The 22,507-nt window shown below is 38.6% G+C and overlaps 2 long non-coding RNA genes across 4 annotated transcripts in view; both read right to left on the bottom strand.

Annotated features, from left to right (window-relative positions):
• Positions 1 to 22,507, bottom strand: part of LOC309611737 — a 274,615-nt gene that overhangs the window by 200,925 nt on the left and 51,183 nt on the right. The gene's annotated exons all lie outside the window — the stretch shown is intronic.
• LOC309611730 overlaps positions 1 to 22,507 on the bottom strand; it is a 47,210-nt gene that overhangs the window by 14,406 nt on the left and 10,297 nt on the right. For 2 of the 3 annotated variants that reach the window (XR_014234700.1, XR_014234701.1), the window contains exon 2: positions 577 to 11,420. This is a non-coding gene — a long non-coding RNA (uncharacterized lncRNA). The remainder of the gene's footprint in view (positions 1 to 576; positions 11,421 to 22,507) is intronic. The other variant, XR_014234702.1, reaches the window with a different exon arrangement.

The raw sequence follows: 22,507 nt of genomic DNA, 5'->3' as shown, positions 1-22,507 counted from the left end.
ATGACACTCCAGCTGTGTCCACATGTTCTTGCCTAGCAGTATCCACTTATATCATTTGCTTTTTTGATCAACAGATGAGCCATTTAAGGGAACTCATCATATTACACATGCCAGCTACCTCTCTGCAAATACTTCTACTGCAATTTCAAAGGAAGATTTCCATTATTCCTTGCTTATTATGATGATGTTGTGACTTCATTAAACATAGTGCAGTAAAAGATACACTCCTAATTGAACTTGAGGATTTTTCCCTTGAATACACATAATTACAAGACAATAGCTTAGCATTTAATCAAATGAACCATTAAAATAGTAACTAATGATAGTCTTACTATGACTGACACATCTGACCCACTATCTTTAACTTTCCCCCCATTTTATTAAGCTCGCTGAATTCATCACTGTATGTAATTAGGTTTGTATTGGAGAACTGATAACTACACGGGTTGTGGTGAAGAATCTTATCTGCTTGGGTGCCAAAGTTTCTGTTGTGCTACAATCTATTTTCTTCAGAGAGATTTGGAAGAATCAAGCAGAAATTGAACCTGACCCAAAATACACTTGTATTTTTATTACCTTTTCCTGTGAAGCTGAAAACATTCACTTAATCTCTCCTTCCTGATACTGAAGAGTAGGGAACACACGCAGTTCTTTCAGCTCTTGGGAAAATTCTAAATTATGCAACCTTGGTAGCTTATGGCCCAGCCAGTGAAACTAAGCCACTGTTGCTTAAAACTTCTCTTCGACTTCTCTTCCTAGAGTTTGGGCTTCATCAAATTGCTGAGTTGGTTAAATGTGATGAAACATCAGAAGAGCTGACCGAAGAACCACATGTTTGTTGATGGTCCTTATGGCCCAGAGAGATGGGTGCCTTGCAAAAATGATTTGTGCTGGCCTCCAGAGACTTTATACTTGGAGAAGGGAAGAATTCATTTCACCCATTCTTTTAGTAGACTCTCCTGGCTCATGGAAGAAAGCAGAACATTAGCAGTACTGTAGGAGTTCTGTAGAATAGCTGTAAAAAAAAAAGCTCAGTGAGGAGGGCATGGAAAAGTCAAAGATCTATTAAACTAGTCATCAGGAGACCTGAATTCTACTTCAGGAACTTCCACCAACTAGCTGTGCTTCCTGGGGCAGATACGTATCTTACTTCTCAATATGCATCATGGGCTGATTCCTGAGAGGGAGGGTGGGGGGAAGGGGGGAGTGGGGAAGGGAGAGAAGCTAAAAAGAATAAGAGAGAGAAAGAGATGGCAAAGCCTTGTCCTTCCTAATAATAGGGCCAGTATGAAGATCCAATGGGATAATAATCATGAAAGGGCCTGGAAAGTACAAAATGGTCTATAAATTCAAGACATTAATGTATAAAGTATAATGGACAAGGAAGTCAAAATCAGGGGATATATATGTCTTATTTAGGAATAGACTTCATCCAAAGCTGGAGAAATGTGAGAAGTGTTAGCTGAGTGGGTATTGTTTTCTGATGGGCATTTGAAACAAAAAAGCAAGTTGAGCGTTGCTTGAAAAAACTATTCTTGGCCAACTTCATGTCAACAAACTTGGGAGCTGCAAGGCATCAGAAACCTTACGGACAACCCTTTTCATTTTACCATCTAGGAAACTGTGTCACAGCAAAGGGAATTGAATTGCCCAAGGCCACACAGCCAGATGGTGGCACAGCAAGGAAGCCCAGGTTTCCCAACACACACTGACTCTAGCTTTCACTACTGGACCTTGGGAGAAAGCAATCTGTCAGAAGACATGTAACAAGAATTAAGAGCATTCCTATGGAAGATCTTTGTGTTGCTGTGGGAAAATAAGAAGAGGTGAGTGGATCAAGTGCCAGACGTTGGTGCATGAGATCACAAGACAATAAAAACCAGGATTAACAGCCAGGAACAAAAGCTTGTCACATCTCTGGAGGGCTTTGATGAGAGGCATGCTGGGACTTAGCTACCGGCTGCCGGGACCAGGGAAGAAGTGGTAAAAGACAGGACTGGTGTTGGAAGCTTTACTCGATCTGAAGAGTTGGATTCATGGGGGAGTGGCCACCAGCACAAAGAAGTGTAGCAAACAGTCTCCCACCAGGCACTTGCTAACGTTTGGGGGGATTTGGAGCCGGAGGACATGGCACAGAGGCAGCAACATCCAAACAGCAGTGATGCCTGAAGTCAGGAGGCTGATAATGTCATGGTTTGGGTGGTCCATTTGCTTGGAATAAGACCCCAGCCAGCGGCTGGAGTTTCCAGAAGCAGGGTCCAGCTCTTAAGGGAAGAAGGTTGTAAGAACTAGAACTGTCTCTGGCGTATGCTGGGTACAATAATGAAGAATCAGGTAAGATATCCTTCTGGGAGTCAAGTGAGCTGGGGTTCAGGGCAGACTCTAGTCTCAACAGAATGGCTGGAGTGCAGACCATGGGAAATGGGCAAGCCCTACTCAGAGAGAAGAAGACACAGGAGGGCTAAACTTGTCCCCAAGCCCACCTTGGACTCCAGGCTTAGGACTGGAAACTAGTTCCACTACTGTGGCTTGAGTCCCCTGAAATACTACTGTCTTTGGTTACATTGGTTAGCTGAAAGACTGCAGCTTGAAAGTCTACAGTGATTGCTACTGAAACATGAGGAATTCAGAGCCTAATGTAACTGCAGGCATTTTTCTCATTTATGCAAGGACCAAATCTTGGAATATTCTCTTAGGCTGTAAGTACTATGAAGGCAGAGACCATGTCCATGTGTTTGCCATTATAGGCCAGGCACCCCTCATAAGGCCAGATACATAGCAGTCACTCAATAAATATTTGTGGGGAAAAATTGAATGTATATCCAGACTGTTCCCTACTTCTGTTGGTCATTCCAACATTATTTCTTCAATATTAAGGCCCAACCTAATGCTGCTAATGGGCACCCTGCCCATTTTATAGAGCTGTCCAGGTCTGAAGCCACAGCTGACTCAAAACTGTGGTTGCCGCAGAGAATCTTAAGTGAAATGACCATGTGGCTGGGAGAAGAGGCTGTGTGTCTTTCCTTCACCATCTCTTTGTCCCTTTTCTTACTCAAAGAGTTCACAGAGTTTAAAGGATACAAATGTATAAAAAGGAGAGCAGAACATCAAAAGTTTGAACAAGTGCATATTCTCTCTTGAGTGTGATCAAGAGGGAGGTATCAGGAAAAAAGAAACAGCTCAGATTCAAACAGCATCCAAAATGTCAGCGCCTTATTTAATGTGGCTGATTTTTTTAAGAAACAAAAATCGTTCATTTATTTATGTATTCATTTATTAATTCCCTAGGCTCAATTTCACCATTGCAAAATCAGGATAAAAATAATAACTATCTCCTAGGGTGGTTGTGACGATTAAAAGAGTTTATGGATATGAAAGATTAAGAAAAGTTCTTGGCACATAGCAAGTACTCCATAAAGGTTAGCTACCATCATCATCACCATCATCGTCACCGTCATTTCCATCATCAGCAACACCAACATAGCAGACAAATCACTTGTTCAGGGAAAAACTTAACTGAAGACTGTGTGCTCCCTGAGAGCAGGTGTGGCACAGTTACCATTGTATGTCTATCTATTAGGATAAAGCTCAGACAATGTAGGTGCTCAACAAGTGTTTGCTGATTGGCAAAGAATGTATGCATGAAGTCCAGCTGAGCCTTGATGGGTGAAAAATGAAAAGAAAGCCAGTGGTGACATGGAAAGACATTCTGAATAAATGGAAATCAGAGTTAGAAAAGATGCAGGATGGGCATGTTTAAGGAGGGCATCCTGTATATTCCTGAACATTCCTGCAGCGAACTTGGATACTATAATGTGTGGTTAATGCCTGGGTAAGGAGAGCTTTGAAAGCCAGGTTAGGGACGTCCCTGGCAGTCCAGTGGTTAAGACTCCGCGCTTCCACTGCAGGGGGCACGGGTTCTATCCCTGGTTGGGGAACTAAGGTCCCGCATGCCCCATGGCAAAAAAAAAAAAAAAAAAAAAAAAGCCAGGCTAAGGTGCTTGGACTTCATTATAAATCAGAGTGTTCACAATTCTTTCCCACACCAGAGAAACAGTATTTATGCTGAACACAACACAAATGACACTTACACTTATCAAATGACAGCCAACCTATATCTAAGAAATTATACGAGTTGCAATTAGAGTGAATTTCAGTCACTAATTTCAGCATGGAGCAAACATTTACTTTTAAAACATTGTTTTTCCTTTAAAATTTATCATTTTATTCATTAGAAGAATAGTATGCAAATATTCTGAAAGTTTATAAAATAGTGGCTTCCAGCTATTGCTTAGGATAGAGAAAGCTAGAAAGATCATTGCTTCTGCTGTAATAACAGGGAAGAGATGGATAATCTACAAAATCATAACTTTTCTTGAATCTATGAGAGAGCTGAGGTTGCAGGACAAACATCTAAGGAAAGACAGATGCTTCCAAAGAGGAAGGAAGATACTGAAGCATTGATTTGCCTATGCAGAGCACAGCAGGAAGACTGGACAGTCACACAGTGGGTAAAAAGATTTCAGCCAGTATTTTTAATGAATTGGTAAAGGCTGAGTGTGGGCTTCTGTGAGAACATAGAATCACCTTGAGACATAGAATACATGGGTAATTCACACCCAGTTGCAGGCTCCTCTCTATCAATTTTGGTCAGGAATTTACCCAGGTGCTCATGAGAAAGAATGAGGACAGGCAGGAGACTGAAGAGAGCCTCCATTCTGGGGCAGGCCTGGTAGAGGAGAACAGAATTCACTAGGAGACAGGCACCAGGCCCTGCCCAGACCTCTCTCCCCTATGGAAAAATCCCTTCAATTTTCCTATAATGTGAAAAAGAAACTTGAATCTTCAAAAAGAATTAGAGAGAGATGGAAGTGGTTAAAATGAAAGTAATCATAAAATTCATTGTTTCTAATCTTTAAATGCTCTAAAATTAATTGACTGTCTAAAGCAAAAATAGAAGAAATATATAAAAGTATAAAATAATAGCAATGTAATCCAAACAGAGTTGTATTGGTGAAAGCCTGGACACATAGATTAATGGAATAGAATCAAGAATCCTGAAATATATCCTCATATCTAAGGCCAATTAATATTTTTATTTTTTATTTTTGCTTAATTTTTTTTATTGAAGTATAGTTGACTTTCAATATTATATTAGTTTCAGGTATACAGCATAGTAATTTGATATTTTTGTAGATTATACTCAATACAAAGTTATTATAAAACATGGCATATATTCCCAGTGAAGTACTTTACATCCTTCTCACTTTTTTTTTTATACCTAGTAGTTTGTACCTCTTAATCCCCTTCACCTATTTTGCCCCTACCCCTACCCTTACCCCTACCCCTCTCCCCTCTGGCAACCACTAGTTTGTTCTCTGCGTCTGTGAGTCTGTTTCTGTTCTGTTTTATTTATTTGTTAATAGTTTGTTTTTCTAGATTCCACATATAAGTGAAAACGTACCATTGTTGTCTTTCTCTGACTTATTTCACTAAGCATAATAGGTCCATCCATGTTGTTCCAAATGGCAAAATTTCATTCTTTTTTATGGCTGAGTAACATTCCTCTGTGTGTGTGTGTGTGTGTGTGTGTGTGTGTGTGTGTGTGTATCTTGGCTATTGTAAATAATTCTGCCATGAACACTGGGGTGCATATACCTTTTTGAATTAGTGTTTTCATTTTCTTTGGAGAAATACCCAGGAGTGGAATTGCTGGGTCATATGGTAGTTCTATTTTAAAAATTCTGAAGAACCTCTGTACTGTGTTCCATACTGGCTGTACCTATTTGCATGCCTACCAGAAATGTATAGGGGTTCCCTTTTCTCCGCATCCTCGCCAACATTTGTTATTTGTAGTCTTCTTGATGAGAGCCATTCTGACAGGTGTGAGGTGGTATCTTATTGTGGTTTTGATTTGCATTTCCCTGATGATTAGTGATATTGACCATCTTTTCTTATTGGCCATCGTATGTCTTCTTTGTAAAAATGGCTATTCAGATCTTCTACTCATTTTTTAATTGTTTGGGTAGATTGTTTTTTGATATTGAGTTGTATGAGTTTTTAAAATATTTTGGATATTAACTCCTTATTGGACATATCATTTGCAAATATCTTCTCCCATTCAATAGGTTGCCTTTTGTTTTGCTGACAGTTTCCTTTGTTGTGCAAAAGCTTTTAACTTTGGCTAGGTTCCATTTGTTTATTTTTGCTTTTGTTTCCCTTGCCTGAGGAGACATCCAAAAACATATTGCTAAGACCGATGTCGAAGAGGTCACTGCCTCTGTTTTCTTCTAGGAGTTTTAAGGTTTCAGGTCTTACATTTAGGTCTTTAATCTGTTTTGAGTTTATTTTTGTATATGATGTGAGAAAGTAGTCCAGTTTCATTCTTTTGCATGCAGCTGTCCAGTTTTCCCAGCACCACTTATTGAAGAGACTGTCTTTTCTCTATTGTACATTCTTGCCTCCTTTGTCATAGATTAATTGACCACACTTGTGTGGGTTTATTTCTGGGCTCTTTATTCAGTTCCATTGATCTATATGTCTGTTTTTGTGTGTGGCCAATTAATTTTTGAACAAGCTACAATGGCAATTCAATGGTAATGCAAGCCCACCACAAATCCTCACCTAAGATTATTGTAATAGCACCATACCTAGGCTTATCTTAGTAGAACTGCTGAAAATCAAAATCAGAAAGAAAAATCTGGAAAGCAGCTGTAGTGGAGGGAAAAAATGACATATCTTCAAAGGGGCAACAATAAGACATAAGACTGACTTTGAAACAGAAAATATGGAAAAAGAGATGATAATGGAATGACATCTTCAAAGTGCTCAAAGAAAATAACTGAAAATCTAGAACTCTATATCCATATAAAATATTTCCCCAAAATAAATGCAAATACTTTTTATTTTGGTTAGGAGTCAGAAGGACACAAAAGGTTGTTGTGGTGTGGAGAAAAGGGAACCCTCTTGCACTGTTGGTGGGAATGTAAATTGATACAGCCACTATGGAGAACAGTATGGAGGTTCCTTAAAAAACTAAAAATAGAGCTACTGTATGACCCAGCAATCCCACTGCTGGGCATATACCCTGAGAAAACCATAATTCAAAAAGAGTCATGTACCAAAATGTTCATTGCAGCTCTATTTACAATAGCCAGGACATGGAAGCAACCTAAATGTCCATTGACAGATGAATGGATAAAGAAGATGTGGCACATATATACAATGGAATATTACTCAGCCATAAAAAGAAACACAACTGAGTTATTTGTAGTGAGGTGGATGGACCTAGAGTCCGTCATCCAGAGTGAAGTAAGTCAGAAAGAGAAAAACAAATACAGCATATTAATGCATATATGCGCAATCTAGAAAAATGGTAGAGATGAACTGCTTTGCAAGGCAGAAATAGAGACACAGATATAGAGAACAAATGTATGGACACAAAGGGGGGAAGGGGAGGGTGGTGGTGGGATGAACTGGGAGATTGGGATTGACATATATACACTAATATGTATAAAATAGATAACTAATAAGAACCTTTTAATACAATTTAAAAAAATAAAATAAAATAAAATTTTAAAAAATGGGAGGGGGGTAAATAAATGTATACTGATACAAAGGTATGATATTATACTTGAAGTAGTATAATATTAATCCAAGGTAGACTGATAACTTAAGAATACACATTTAATTTCTGGAGGAATCATTTAAAAAACTGAAACAAAGATGTATAGCTGGAAGAAGACAGAAAAGGAGGAACAAAGGAATAAGGAACAGATAGAAGTAATAGATAAAAACAGCAAGATGGTAAACTCAGACATATGAACAATTATAATACATGTAGATAAAATATACATCGCCATTAATAAGTACATTTGGCCCTTGAACAACATGGGTTTGAGCTGCGTGTGTCCACTTATAAGTGGATTTATTTTAAATAAATATATTGGAAAATATTTTGGAGATTTGTGACAATTTGAAAAAAACTTGCAAACTGAGTAGCCTAGAAATATCAACAACAAAAAAAAAAAATAAGAAAAAGGTATGTCATGAATTTATAAAATATACATAGATACTAGTGTAGTTTATCATTTACTACCATCAAATATACACGTCTATTATAAAATGTTAAAATTTATCAAAACTTATGCACACACTTACAGACCATACATGGTGCCATTCATAGTTGAGAGAAATGTAAACAAACATAAAGAAGTGGCATTAAATAATAACTGCATAAAATTAACTAGAGTATATATGGTACTACTGCAATAATTCCATAGCCACCTCCTGGTGCTATTGTGGTGACCTCAAGTATTTTGAGAATCTTAATACTTAAAACATGTGTGACGCTAATCATCTCTGAGAGAGCATTTTGTCTCTCTGGTAAATTGCCTTTCACAGTAAAAGGTGATCTCTCACAGTTCTCATGTATTTTTTTCGTGTTTAGTGCAATACCATAAACCTTGAAATAACACCATGGGACCCATACTAGGTGCTACTAGTGATGCTGGAAGTTCTCCCAGAAAGCAGAGAAAAGTCATGATATTACATGAAAAATTACATTGCTTGATATGCACCGTATAGATTGAGGTCTGTGGCTGCAGTTTCCCGCCATTTCAAGATAAATGAATCCAGCCTAAGGATCACTGTGAAAAAAAGCAAAGGAAATTCATGAAGCTGTTGCTGCAGCTACACTAGCAGGCTCAAAAACCTTACACTTTTTGCAAAATACCTTTTTATCTCATAATGAAAATGCAGCTTTTATGTGGGTGCAGAATTGCCATAAAAAATGCATACCTATAGACTCTAATATGATTCAAGAAAAAGTGAAGTCATTATATGACAACTTAAAGCAAAAGGAAGGTGAAGGATCTAAAGCTGGAGAATTTAATGCCAGCAAAGGATGGTTTGATAATTTTAGAAAGAGGTTTGACTTAAAACGTGTCAAGATAACACGAGAAGTAGCTTCTGCTCACCAAGAGACAGCAGACAAATTCCCAGACACAATTGAGAGAATCATTGAGGAGAAAGGATATTTGCCTGAATGGATTTTTAATGCAGACAAATGTGCCCTACTCTGGGGAATTCCCTGGTGGACCAGCGGTAGGACACTGTGCTTTCACTGGGCCTGGGTTCGATCCCTGTCTGGGAACTGAGATCCCAGAAGCTGCATGGCGTGGCCAAGAAAAAAAATATTCCCGACTCTGGAAAAAAAAATGCCACAAAGGACATTTATTAGTATGGAAGAGGAGGGAGCACCAGCATTTAAGACAGGAAGGGATAGGTTAACTCTATGGTTTTGTGCAAATGCAGTCGGATTTATGATCAGGACTGCCCTTATCTATAAAGCTGCTAACTCCGGAGCCTTGAAGGGAAAAGATAAACACCAACTGCCCGTCCTTTGGTTGTACAACAAGACGGCCTGGACAACAAGAAAACCCCTTTTTTTGGTTTGGTTCCATTGATGCTTTGTCCCTGAAGTCAGGAAGTACCTTGCCAGTAAGTGATAGCCTTTTAAATTTCTTTTGATATTGAACAATACCTCTGGCCACCTAGAACCCCATGAGTTCAACACCAAAGGCAACAAAGTGGTTTACTTGCTCCCCCAAAATAGTCTTTAATTCAGCCTCTAGATCACTGGGTCATAAGGACCTTGAAGGCTCATTACACACAGCACTCTGTGGAAAGGATTGTCAATCTACGGAAGAGAACCCCGACAAAGAGAATGTCATGAAAGTCTGGAAGGATTACACTATTGATGATACCATTGTTGGTTGTTATATAAAAAGCCATGTAAGCCATCAAGCCTCAAACAATAAATTTTTGCTCGAGAAAACCATGCCCAGATGTTGTGCATGACTTCACAGGATTTCCAACAGAGCCAATCAAGGAAATCATGAGACTGTGGATATGGTAAAAAAAGGTTTGGGTGCGGGGGGGTGAAGGGTTTCAAGATAGGGATCTTGGAGAAATCTAAGAGCTAACAGACACCACACCAGAGGAATTAACAGAACATGACTTAGTGGAGAAGAGTGCTTCCAAACCAGGGCCAGACGATGAGGAAGAGGACGTAGAAGCAGTGCCAGAAAACAAGTTGACATTAGATAATCTGGCAGAACGAGTCTTATTCGAGATTGCTTTTGGCTGCTTTTACGACATGGACACTTCTATGATACGGGCAATGAAACTAAAGCAAATGGTGGAAGAAGGATTGGTATCATATAGACACATTTTTAGAGAACTGAAAAAGCAAAAGAGTCAGACAGAAATTACAATGTATTTCCATAAACTAACATTGAGTGTGCCTGCCTCTCTTGCCTCCCCTTCCATCTCCTCCACCTCCTCCACCTCTGGCACCCCTGAAACAGCAAGACCAACCCCTTCTCTTCCTCCTCTTCCCCAGCCTACTCAACGGGACGACGAGGATGAAGACCTTTATGATGATCCCCTGCCTCTTAATGAGTAATAAATAATCATTATGCCATACAAGTAACAAACTTATCTGTTGTGTGTGTGAGTGTCTTCATGTGAAAATCTAATAACTATATGGCAAGAACTATATGAGATGCTTTTGTGTCATCATCATCATCACCACCTAAGTACTCATTGTTAGAACATCGTGTGCAAGACTTGTATTGAAATGGATAGCCTATCTTTACCTAGGCATAAGGTGAGTGATATTAAATATAAAATTGATAATGTGTAGTTTTCTTACTGTTTTATAACTTTGTTTTCAAAGAATTACATTACCGTACAGTATGCCTCTCTCTCTCGTAATTGGAGAAACTGCATATCAGCCTATCATCACAGGCAAATGGTTTTAAAAAATATAACAATATTTCTGATACTTTATTATGAATATGACTGTAATACTACATGCCATAAAAATTTTATAACAATTCATTCATTAGTGTTAGCCTAGGCTACCATGAGGCAATCATATTGTTTACACTAGGCTACCATAAAGCAATCATATTGTTGCTTCTTCGTTATCAATGCATGAATTGTTATACCTGTAAAAAGATATGAATTTCTTTTTCACAGTTTCTTATTTTTCATGTCTAGTGTTAATAATACATATAATATCTACTGTGTTTCGTATCCTGTAAGACAGTATTGATATAGATACTGAAGATAATTCGTCTTGTAAACAGATGATGTAAACTTACAGTATTGAGAAATACAGTACAGTACTGTAAATGTTTTTTCTCTTCCTTATGATTGCTTAATATTTTCTTTTCTCTAGCTTACTTTATTGTAAGATTGCAGTATGTAATACTTACACAAAATATGTGCTAATAGACGGTTTATGTTATCAGTAAGACTTCCGGTTAACAGTAGGCTGAGTCCAGGGACTTCCCAGGTGGTCCAGTGGTTAAGACTCCATGCTTCCACTGCAGGGGGAATGGGTTCGATCCCTGGTCAGGGAAAAAGATCCCGCATGCCGTGCGGCCAAAAACAAACAAACAAACAAGCAAACAAACAAACAGTAGGCTGAGTTTTGGTGAGTGAAAAGTTATACACAGATTTTTGATTGCATGGGGAGTTGGCGCCCCTAACCCCTGCGTTGTTCAAGAGTCTACTGTATAAATTTTTTAGCTGGATAAAAATGCAAACCTCAACCTTATGCTGTCTGAAAGAAATGCACTTCAAATACAACAATACAAAAAATTTTAAGTAAAAGGATAGGAAATATCTATCATGCAAATACTAATCGCAAAAAAGCTGGGGTGACTATATCAATATCAGACAAAGTAGATTTCAGAAAAAGAAATACTATCAGATATTTAATAATGATAAATGGGTTAATTCATCAGGAAGCCATAGACAAGCATGCCCCTTTTAATAAAGCTTCAAAGTGTGAAGGTCAAAAATTGACAGACCTTAAGTGACAAATAGGTAAATCCACAATTGTAGTTGGGGATTTTAACACTCCTCTATCAATATTTGATAGAATAGGTAGAAAAATAATCTTTAAGGGTATAGAAGACCTGTACAACACTATGAACCAATTTGACCTAATTGATATTGATAGAACACTACCACCAATAATTGCAGAATCCACATTCTTCCCAAGTGTAAATGGAGCCATCAACAGAACAGATCACATGCTGGGCTAAAAAATGTCTCTATAAATTTCAAAGAATTAACATCACAAGAAGTACGTTCTGTGACTACAATGTAATTAAATTAGATGCAGATAAAAATAAGATATCTGAAATACTCCCACATATTTGAAAATTAATAAACTTACTTCTAGATAAACCATAGACCAAAAAGGAAACCATAGGAAAAATTATAACATATTTTAATCTGAATAATAACAATTGAACACATTAATGTCTGGAGGAGTACTGAGGGAAAGTTATAGCTTTAAATGCTTATATTAGAAAAGAAAAATAACTTTCATATCAATGACCTAAGCTTCTCATGTAAGAAGAAGAGCATATTAAACCAAAAAGTATTTTAAAAGCGATATTAAATAGATAAAAGGAGAAATTAATGACATAGAAAGCAGACAAATAATGGCAAAAATCAACAAAGTCAAAATTTAGATTCTTAAAGGATCAACAAAGTTGATATATAACTAGTCAAAAGTAAAATAAAATAAGTAGAATAAAATAAAAAATAGAGAAAACAAATTACCGATCTCAAGAATGACAAAAGGAACATTGCCACAGATCTTACAGACATTAAAGAAATAATTAGGACATATTATGAAAAATGTTTGCCAATGAATAGAGCCAACTTAGATGACATGGCCAAATTTCTTAAAAATACAGTTTATGAAAACTGGCTCAAATGATTTGTCCCATTTCCGTTAAAGAAATTGCATTTGAAATTAAAAACCTTTCTACAGAGAAAACACCAGGCCAAGATGGCTTAATTACTAAGTACAATCAAACATGTAAATAAGAAATAATACAAAACTCCCTAAACTTTTCAAAAAATGAAGGGGGGAGAACAATTCCAAATTTATTTTATGAACCCAGCATAAACCTGATACCAAAGGATGATAAGAACATTACCAAAAAAAAAAAAAAAAAAATCACAGGATAATATTTCTCAGGAACAGAGATGAAAAAATATTTTTGAACTATTAGCAAAATGTATTCCATAATATATAAAAAGGATAATATATCCTGACCAAATGGGGTTTATACCAGGAATGCAAGGTTGGCCTAACATTCAAAAATTAGTCAGTGTAATTTACCATATTAATAGCGTAAAGTAGAAAAACATATGTTAATCTCAATAGATGTAGAAAAAGTTTTTGACAAGATTCAATGTCCTTCCATTATAATAACTCTCGAAAACAAGGACTAGAAGGAAAGTTCCTCAATATGATAAAGACTGTGTGGGGTGTGTGGGTGTGTGGGTGTGTGTGGGGGGGTGTGCGTGTACATAGATACATACACATATTTAAAAACCAACCTACAGCTAGCATCATAATTATTGGTAAAACATTAAATACGTTTTCCATAAAAGAGAGAAAAAGAAGGTCTGTTCTCACCACGGCAAATAAATAAATAAATAAATATAAAAGACATTAAAATTAAGAAAAAAGTAAAACTATTTTTTTCATAGATTACAAAATTATTTTTATGAAAGAAAATCAAAAGGAATTTCAAAAATCTTATAAAACTAAGAGAATTCAGCAATGCCACAAGATACAAGGTCAATATGTGAAAATCAATTGTATTTGATTTATTGGCAGCAAATATTTAGAAAATGAAAGTACAATGTACTTTTAAAGTACAATGCCATAGCCAACTGAATTTTACAAAACATATGAAATTATTCAGGAATAAATTTAACAAATGGTATGTGTAAGCTATTTACTTTGAAAGCTATAAACATTGCTGAAAACAATCAAAGTAGACCTCAGTGTCTTAAAATGAAAAAAAAAAAGTTATGGTGTACTTATATAACAGAATACTAAACAGTCGTAAAAAAGAATACATTTCTGCCACATGTCACAGCAACAGACACAAGTTTAAAGAAGCCAGACACTAAAGCATCATGTGCATATATCTTTTTTATATAAAATTCAAAAAAGGTAAAATTAAATTACGGTGTTAGACATCTTTAGAGTGGCTACCTTTGGGGGTTATGACTGGAATTAAGGCACAAGGGGGGCTTCTGTGTTTGCTGTTAATGTTCTGTATCTTGATCTTGATCTTGAACATGATACACAGTGATATATCTAGTTACATCACCGTTCACTTTGTTAAAACCTCACACATATGTACACTTGAGATTTTTCTCACTGCAAGTATGTGTGTTATACCAAAACTAAAGAGTTTAAAAGAAAATGCCCCCTCCACAGCAGTGAGGCCACACAAGAACCCACAATGGAGAGGCCACAACTCAGCTAAGGTCCAGGCCAACAAACAGTGTTGACCACCAGATGTATGAGTGGAGATGTCCAGATGATTCCAGACTTCGGCCTGGTTCAAAGTGTTCCTGCTGTGTCCTGCCCAAACCTGTGACCCACAGAAACCCCAAGAGATGATAAAATGATTGTCATGGGATGGTTGTTTTGCAACAAAAAGAAACTGTAGGAACATCAACTAGCAGTGTATGAAGCTGGGACGAAGTGAGAGAGTGGCATGGACATATATACACTACCAAATGTAAAACAGATAGCTAGTGGGAAGCAGCCGCATAGCACAGGGAGATCAGCTCGGTGCTTTGTGACCACCTAGAGGGGTGGGATAGGGAGGGTGGGAGGGAGACACCAGAGAGAGGACATATGGGGATATATGTATATGTATAGCTGATTCACTTTGTTATACAGCAGAAACTAACACGCCATTGTAAAGCAATTATACTCCAATAAAGATGTTAAAAAAAAAAAAAAAAGCAGTGTATGAAAATGACTGTTTCACTGCACCTACACCTGCAGCCAAATTCACCACCTTCAAAAACCTTTGCTTTAATTCACAATTTGTGTGGCTTCTTTATGTGATGGAGATTTAAAAGGTGTTTCAAAAAATAGAACTACCAGTGTAGTTCACTACTTGGTGTAACCACTACAGAAAACAGTGTGGAGGCTTCTTAAAAAACTAAAAATAAAACTACCATGTGATCCAGCAATTCCACTCCTGGGCCTATATCCAAAAACAAAAACAAAAACAAAAACACTAATTCAAAAAGATATATGCACCCCAATGTTCCTAGCAGCATTATTTACAATTGCCAAGACATGGAAGCAGCCTAAGTGTCCATCAACAGATGAATGGATAAAGCAGATGTGGTGTATACATATAATGGAGTACTACTCAGATGGGCTCTTCAGCCATACAAAAGAATGAAATTTTGCCATTTGCACCAACATGGATGGGCTTGGAGGGCATTATGCTAAGTCAAATAAGTCAGACAGAGAAAGACAAATACTGTATGATATCACTTATATGTGGAATCTAAAAAGTACAACAAACTAGTGAATATAACTAGTTTGAAGCAGAGTCACAGATTAAGAGAACAAACTAGCAGTTACCAGTGGGGAGGGCAGGGGGGGACAATATAGAGGTGGAGGACTGGGAGGTACTAACTATTGGGTGTAAGATAGGTCACAAGGATATATGGTACAACACGGGGAATATAGCCAATTTTTGGTAATAATTGTAAATGGAGTATAGCCTTTAAAAATCGTATAAAAATAAATTAATAAAAAAATAAAAGACCTTTAATTTTTTTCAGATGGGAAAAAGTTTAAAGAATCAGACATGAATTCTGTATGAGACTCAGAATGCTTAACATTTGGTCAATTGCAGTAGAGTAGCTTGTTTTCTCCTTCACTGAGTTGCTGGATGGTGTTCAGCCCTTGGTGCAGCCTTGGTTTCCTATAGCAGGAATGGTCCCAAGAGGATATTAAGATAATGGTGTTGATAGGAGGCTTTGTGATCCATAGGAATGAGAATAAGATGCTTTGCGAAGTAAATCCCTTCATAGGGAAAACTTCTCAGTTGAGATTTGGGCTTAATATTAAAATATGATTCAGCATTTTCCGTAAATTACCATTTAGGGCAGAGGAAAGCAAACGTGATGGAGGAATCTAGAGCAGAGCTATTTCTATGAAATCTTGGATTTCCTCTTTAGGATTCATGCAAAGTTTGTATTCTATTTTTTTATGTGTGTACTTATAGGAAAGAAATATTTTTACCCAAAACTTGAGAAAATGAGAAACCAAAGGGAGATGTGCCATACTTATATTAGGCTTTTGGTGTCCCAAGCACACTGCCATATTCACCTGAGAACACTTGAACCCCGGTTGGGGAAGCATGGAATGGTTAAGCAACACATAATAAACAGCACTGTAATAAGAATACATCTACTTTTTATCCAGATATTTCATTGCAGTTATTAATGATCATATATAGCAACAGCAAAATCGGACCCTCTTGCTTTTGGTTCACAAAATCTTTGTTCATTTATTCATTAATTGCTTTATTCGACAGGTATTTATTGATTGTCTCCTATGGACCAGGCTCTGTTCTCATTGCCAAGATACATAAATGAATTAATCAGATGAACATTATGGCCCTTGTGGAGTTTACATTCTAGTGGAGAAAGGCGACAAGCAGTAAACATAATAGATAAGCAATTGTTAGGCGTATTGGAAATAACATAGAAAAGAGAATAGAGTCAAGTGAGGAGATCGGAGTGCAGGATGTGTGTGCACTGCTTGGAGGAGTGGTCGGCTTCAGTGACAAGGTGACACTGGAGCAAATACTTGAAGATGCTGAGGGAGAGTTAGTTAGGAGGTAAGTATGCCTGGAGGAGAATGAGTGAGAGAAGAGAAGCTGGAGAGGAAGCAAGAAGGTAGGTAATTCAGGGCCAAATCACATAAATTAATGGAAAGACTTTGACTTTTACTAGTTTTGAGCAGAAGTGACATGATCTGATTTAATATTTCAAGAAGACCATAGTGGCTGCTTTGTTAAAAGCAGACTAGGGAGACCCATGTAGGAGCAGGCAAAGTGTCTCGGTGTGTATTGAAATATTCCAAGCGAGAAATGATGGTGACATAGAACAAGATGTGGAGGAGGGGCCAGATTCTAGATACACATGGAAGGATTTGCTCACAGATTTCATGTTGGCTTGGAGAGAAGAGAAGTAAACAATGACTTCAAGGTTTTGTGACCTGGGAAACTGAAAGATCAATGGAGATGGGGAAGGCTACGAGTGGTGCATGTTTTAGGGTAAGATCAGGAGTTCAGTTTTGGACAGAGGTATTTATTGGACATCCCAGAGGAAATGTTAAGTAGGGAGCTTGGTATACATGTCTGGAGTTTAAGAGAGAGGTCTGGAATGAAGTTATAATTTGGGGGAAGTCACCAGCACATAGTGTTTAAAACCATGAAACTAGAAGAAATCCCTAAGGAAGTGAGTATAGGGAGAGGCAAGGACAACGGACTAAACCCTGGGGCGCTCTACCGGTAAGAGGTCGGGGGTAACAGGAGAAACTAACAACGGAAATTGAGAAAGGTAGAGGGAAAACCAAGAAAGTGTTGTATTGGAAACCAAGCAAAGAAAGTTTCAAGGAAGAGGGAGTGACATCTGCATCAACTGAGTTCCTGAATGACACCCAACGGCATCATTTTATCTGTCTACTTAACTCGGCCTCCATCTCCTTGCTGTTCTCCTTTCTTCTCCCCTATCCAGGTACGAAGCTTGGAGGTGAGCGAAACCATCTCAGCAGGGTGTTTCTAAAGGTGAGACACCAGCCAACCCAAGAAAATTTGGCCACCAGATGTAGCATCCCAGCCTTTCGAATTTATTGCAAAAATTTGGGTTCGTTTTTATGGAAAGCAAAAAACAAATAATTAATATATGTGAAGAGGTCATGCTACTGCCTTTTCGAGGCTACCCTGTGTGTGGTGTGAAAAGGAACAGAGAGGTATTCCTAACCTGCAAGACACCTGATACCCTAGTCAGGACCAGTGAGTAAAAGCCACAAAGAGAAAGATTTGAGCTCAAATTTTTTTCCAGTCTAATAACTTGAACTACTGTTTTGAATGGAATGAACTGCTCTGTGGGATTCTGAACAACCATCTCCAAGACACTCATGTACAGACTAGATAGCCAAAGTTCTCAGAGATATTGTAAAACAATTACTGGTGCTGATGGGTTTGAGGGTTGTTTAACTAAACAATTTCTGAGGCCTTTTCTCTAAAAGTGAAAATCCTGTAATTCTAGGCTTCAACCTCTGCTGTGTGCCTCTTGTATCTCTGAAAAATGTTTCTGGCACTTCTCTGTGCCGCTGATAACCCTAGAAATATCCTCAGGCTATTCTGAGGACTGAAGAGACCACGTGAAAGTGTTCTCTAAACCATAAAGCATCATCTACATACAAGGGATTGTTTTCTGAATTTAAACTCAGCAGTCCATATAATCCTTTACAGTAGACCTTCATTTTCCTCCTGCAGATCCATATCTCTTTTTTCAGTTAGAGAGAAAATTAGGAGCCTTCCAAGCACAGATAATCTCAATAGGGCTTGTTTTGCATATTTAAAGTGTTCAACTCCATAAACTGAAGAGGTGGAAATCATGGCTGCCTGCTGTGTCTGATTCATCCAGAGGCTTTTTTTTTTTTTTACTTTCTGCATCATTTAAATGGAAAATCTTTATAGTACAATTGTATCAGGTGAGTGCCATGTTATTCTTCGATGCCTCAGATCCCTGTTCTACTCATGAGCTGGGACTGAATGCATAATTTAGATTCTATCGTAAAGAGGAACAAATAGCCCTGGTGAGAATAACCAGAAGAGAATTAAATTAGGGGAGTATTAGAGATGCAAGCCTGGGTGAATAGCTACTGATTCTTGTTGGATAATTTAGCAGACCAGCCACCTACGAAAACACTTTGATTCTAACTATTTGTGTAACTGCTATATAAGCCAATAGCCAGGACCACGGCTGAGTGGTGCCCATAATCTCAGCAGCCCAGGCCTGGAGTCACTTAGCTCCAACAGAGCCAAGCGACTGTGTGATCTAGGCTTTGTTCCTCCAACTTCAGTGCCCTTCGATGTCTTTAGCTATAAAATGAAGATTGGGAGACACGAATTAAAGGCACTTCCAATCTTCAACATATTTTGCCTCCTGATAATAATACACATGGCTATTTCTACTCAAATTTATGGATTTGACCTGAGCTATCAAAACTTGTTAATCTAACCCCAATGATAAACAGTCATGGAATATGGGTAGTTGCCTCAGGTGCCAAGCCTTGGGGACTTTATATAAGTCAGTGGCTCAGAAAGGCAGTCCTTAGCAAAAAGTGGAGCTATCTATAGGCTGACCGGTGAAGCTCCTATACTTTCAGTCTGAAATCACTGATCTCCACTTGTTCTGGTCCCCAAGAAAAGTAGATGGATCAGTTGCACACTTATAATCATATGTGCTCAGCCTGTATGATCATTATATGCTACCGATTTGCTCTCAAGTCTCTCTTTGATTTATCAAAATGTCTGCTGGGTGGAAGGTGTGGAAATAGGGGGACACATAATACGATTTGCTCTGAGCTCTACATGCCCCAGAGATGGCTCCAAATACCCAACTCTTAGGGGCAGTCAATCTTAGAAACAGTTCTCTCTTTCTGCATTTCACTTGCTACTTCTTGACATTACATTATACATTTGTTTGTTTATGTACATCTCACTAAGACGTTAACCTAAACTCCTTAAAGTTATGGATTTTATCTCTCTTATTCACCAATATATCCCCAGGGCCTAGAAACTATACATAAAATAGTTGCAGTTTAGAGGATTATGGCATCCAGAGCCCTCTATCTCCTCCCTTCCTTTCCTCCATCCTCCAGGAATGCTAAAACTGCTCACAGGTGGTATCTTTTCCTCTCATAGAAGAGAAAACTGAAAGCCAGAAATGTTCAGTGTTTGTTTAAGGCCACAAAGCCAGTTAGTGGCAGGGACGCCATGACTCTGTTCCTAATGTACTTTCCAGCCTGCCAAACCACCAAGAAGACTTCATAAGCAGATAACCCCATTCCTCAGGGACTCTTCCTATTTGCTTATGCATCAAACAGGAAACTCATTTCTTTTTCACATTTTTGTCCATCGTTTCCAGTCTCCTAAAAAGATCTGGGTGCAGATGCCTTTCCTGGGTCTCCACCCAGGACCATTTATTCTCCAAAGGAGCTGGAGACCAACTGTTCCACTCCTGCTCCCAACCTGGGACAGAAACTCTGCCCTCCCCCCATGACGGCTGGCTCTCTCTGGGCCGCCAGGGGACAAGGGGATGACAAGGCAGAGCCTGTGGCACCCCTGCTGTTGAAGAAATCTCCCAGATCGTTAAGTCCGGCTGTTAACTCAAATGACAGTCAACAAGGAGGAATAACAGGAACGGACGCCTCAAGCTCGCAGTTATGGTGACTGTGATGGGGGTCAGTGCCAGGGCCCATGAGTCACCCTTTGCTTGGCTAAGGAAGCCTGCAGCCTGAAGATTTAATGGAGATTGACAAGAGTGGAGATCTTCCCATCAGAAAAGTGCCAAAGACTCCAAAAGAGCCCTGAGAAGTGACATCCTTCAACTGGGAGGAAGGGCCAGGGATGAAAGAGAATGGCTGGGTTCTTACCAGGCAAGCTGGTTCCTATTTAAAATATGAAAGATGAGAAACAAGGGCATGACAACAAGGACTGTTGTGACTGTTTTAACTAGAGAAGAATCAATACTGTGTGTTATGGATGAAAGATGGTTTGGCTGTGTTTACTTCCACCGTCTGTTGCTTGTAAACATGCATGCCCAGCCCTGTCAGTACATCTTTTACAGCCTACACATCATTTATCGAAGGGCCAACCAGGGCCAGGGAGCTCGGGGACAGACTACTGCAAGGGTGGGAAGGAATTTCTGAAGCACCCTGGAGTACAGCAAAGGCGGGGAGAAGCTCAGTGCCTTCCCTGCCACCTTCTGGGAACCCTCCTTTCAGCCTCCGCGTTAAGGAGGTACTATAAAGAGAAGACTGGGACTGAAGGGTAAGAAAGGCAGAAGGAAAAGGAAAAATTGAGAACAGAAAAGAAGAAACAAAATAGCACAGACTCCCAGGCATAACCATGAGACTGCTGCACACAGATCTTATCTACAGCTTAGACATTCTGGAGCTCAATGCAAACCCATCTTGGTCAAAAGAGATAATTTGGGTTATTTATGAACGGTGACATTATGGTTGATTTTTATTTCCATCTTTATACTTTTTCTCCATTTTCCATTTTTTCTACCATGAGCATATATTACTTATATTAGTCCCCAAAGATGGCTTTACCACTTATAAGCTGTGCTTTCTTGGACAACTGTCCTAACCTCTGTACCTTAGTTGCCTCATCTGTAGATTGGGAATTAATATATCGTCATAGTTTTTATAGTAGTTTTCAGGAACCAAGCACAGTTTTAAGCATATAGTAAATACTTAGCCAATAGCCATTGTTATGTTATCATAAAAATGACATTTTATTTTTCAAAAAGCTAGGGAGAAAAAAATAAGTTCACCAAAAGTCCAAGCATACCCTCGTAAAGGCCTTTCCCATCACTTTGGCCTCTCCCAACCTTTGCCACTTTATCAAATTTCACTTACTAGGTGGTTTTTCTAAAAATAATCAAAAGAAGCACCAGCCACCAGACCTCACTCAGCATCACTGAGTTTGGAATTGGGTCCAGATCCTCCAGTGTACTGGCCCTGTGGGCCATCTCTTGCAGTGGGCCATCTCTTCTTCGTTTGCCAAGCTAACCTCTGCTAAGGTTTAAGTCAGTCATTTCACTGCAGGGATTTGAACTACCTGTAGGGATTTGAATTCTTGGGTGCTCCCTCTGAACTGACTTTCTCTTTGATCTGTCTCTCATTGAAAACATTGTATGTTCACCAACTAATACAGTTATGAAGGGCACAGAATACTCCAGTTTTCTGGTCCCCATTTCCTTGGGTGAAACCAGGGATTGGATGATATAATGTTACTTCTGCTTAGAGTATCCTATGTGGTCAAAGTTATTCTGTTTTTCCCTCAAACCAATATGCTATTTCTCTCACGCAGTGTTTTAAGCCTTTATTTAAAGCTGATTTTTCACTATGGAAGAGGTTTACCCTTTATGAGTAATTTCAGTCATCATCAATGTATGAGAGATAAAACGTTGCCCCTCAGTGCCTTTCTAGGTGGAGGAGTATGTAAATTCTGGAGACACAAATGACCTGACAGAAATAAAGACAAGACCCCCTTCAGGTCTGTCCATGCAAAGTCAAGTGGAGACCCAGAACACAGAGGCGTACGCATGTCACATATTTACAGGACTTGGTGTGATATATAGCCAGGAACCTTTTACTAAGCTCAGCTTAGAAACTGGGATATACCCAATTTGTCTGACAGAAGGGAGAGCAGAAGGTAATATTATAGTAGAAATATTACAGCATGGTTCATTCTCCAAACAGCCATCAGTATATTTGCAGGTTCCTAGTGACCAACACCAGTAATGTGTCTTTGAAGACATTCAGGGA

Source organism: Balaenoptera borealis (assembly GCF_965194805.1).
Source record: "Balaenoptera borealis genome assembly, chromosome: 15".
NCBI classification, from domain to species: Eukaryota; Metazoa; Chordata; class Mammalia; order Artiodactyla; family Balaenopteridae; genus Balaenoptera; species Balaenoptera borealis.
This window is presented reverse-complemented; position numbering and strand designations above follow the sequence as displayed.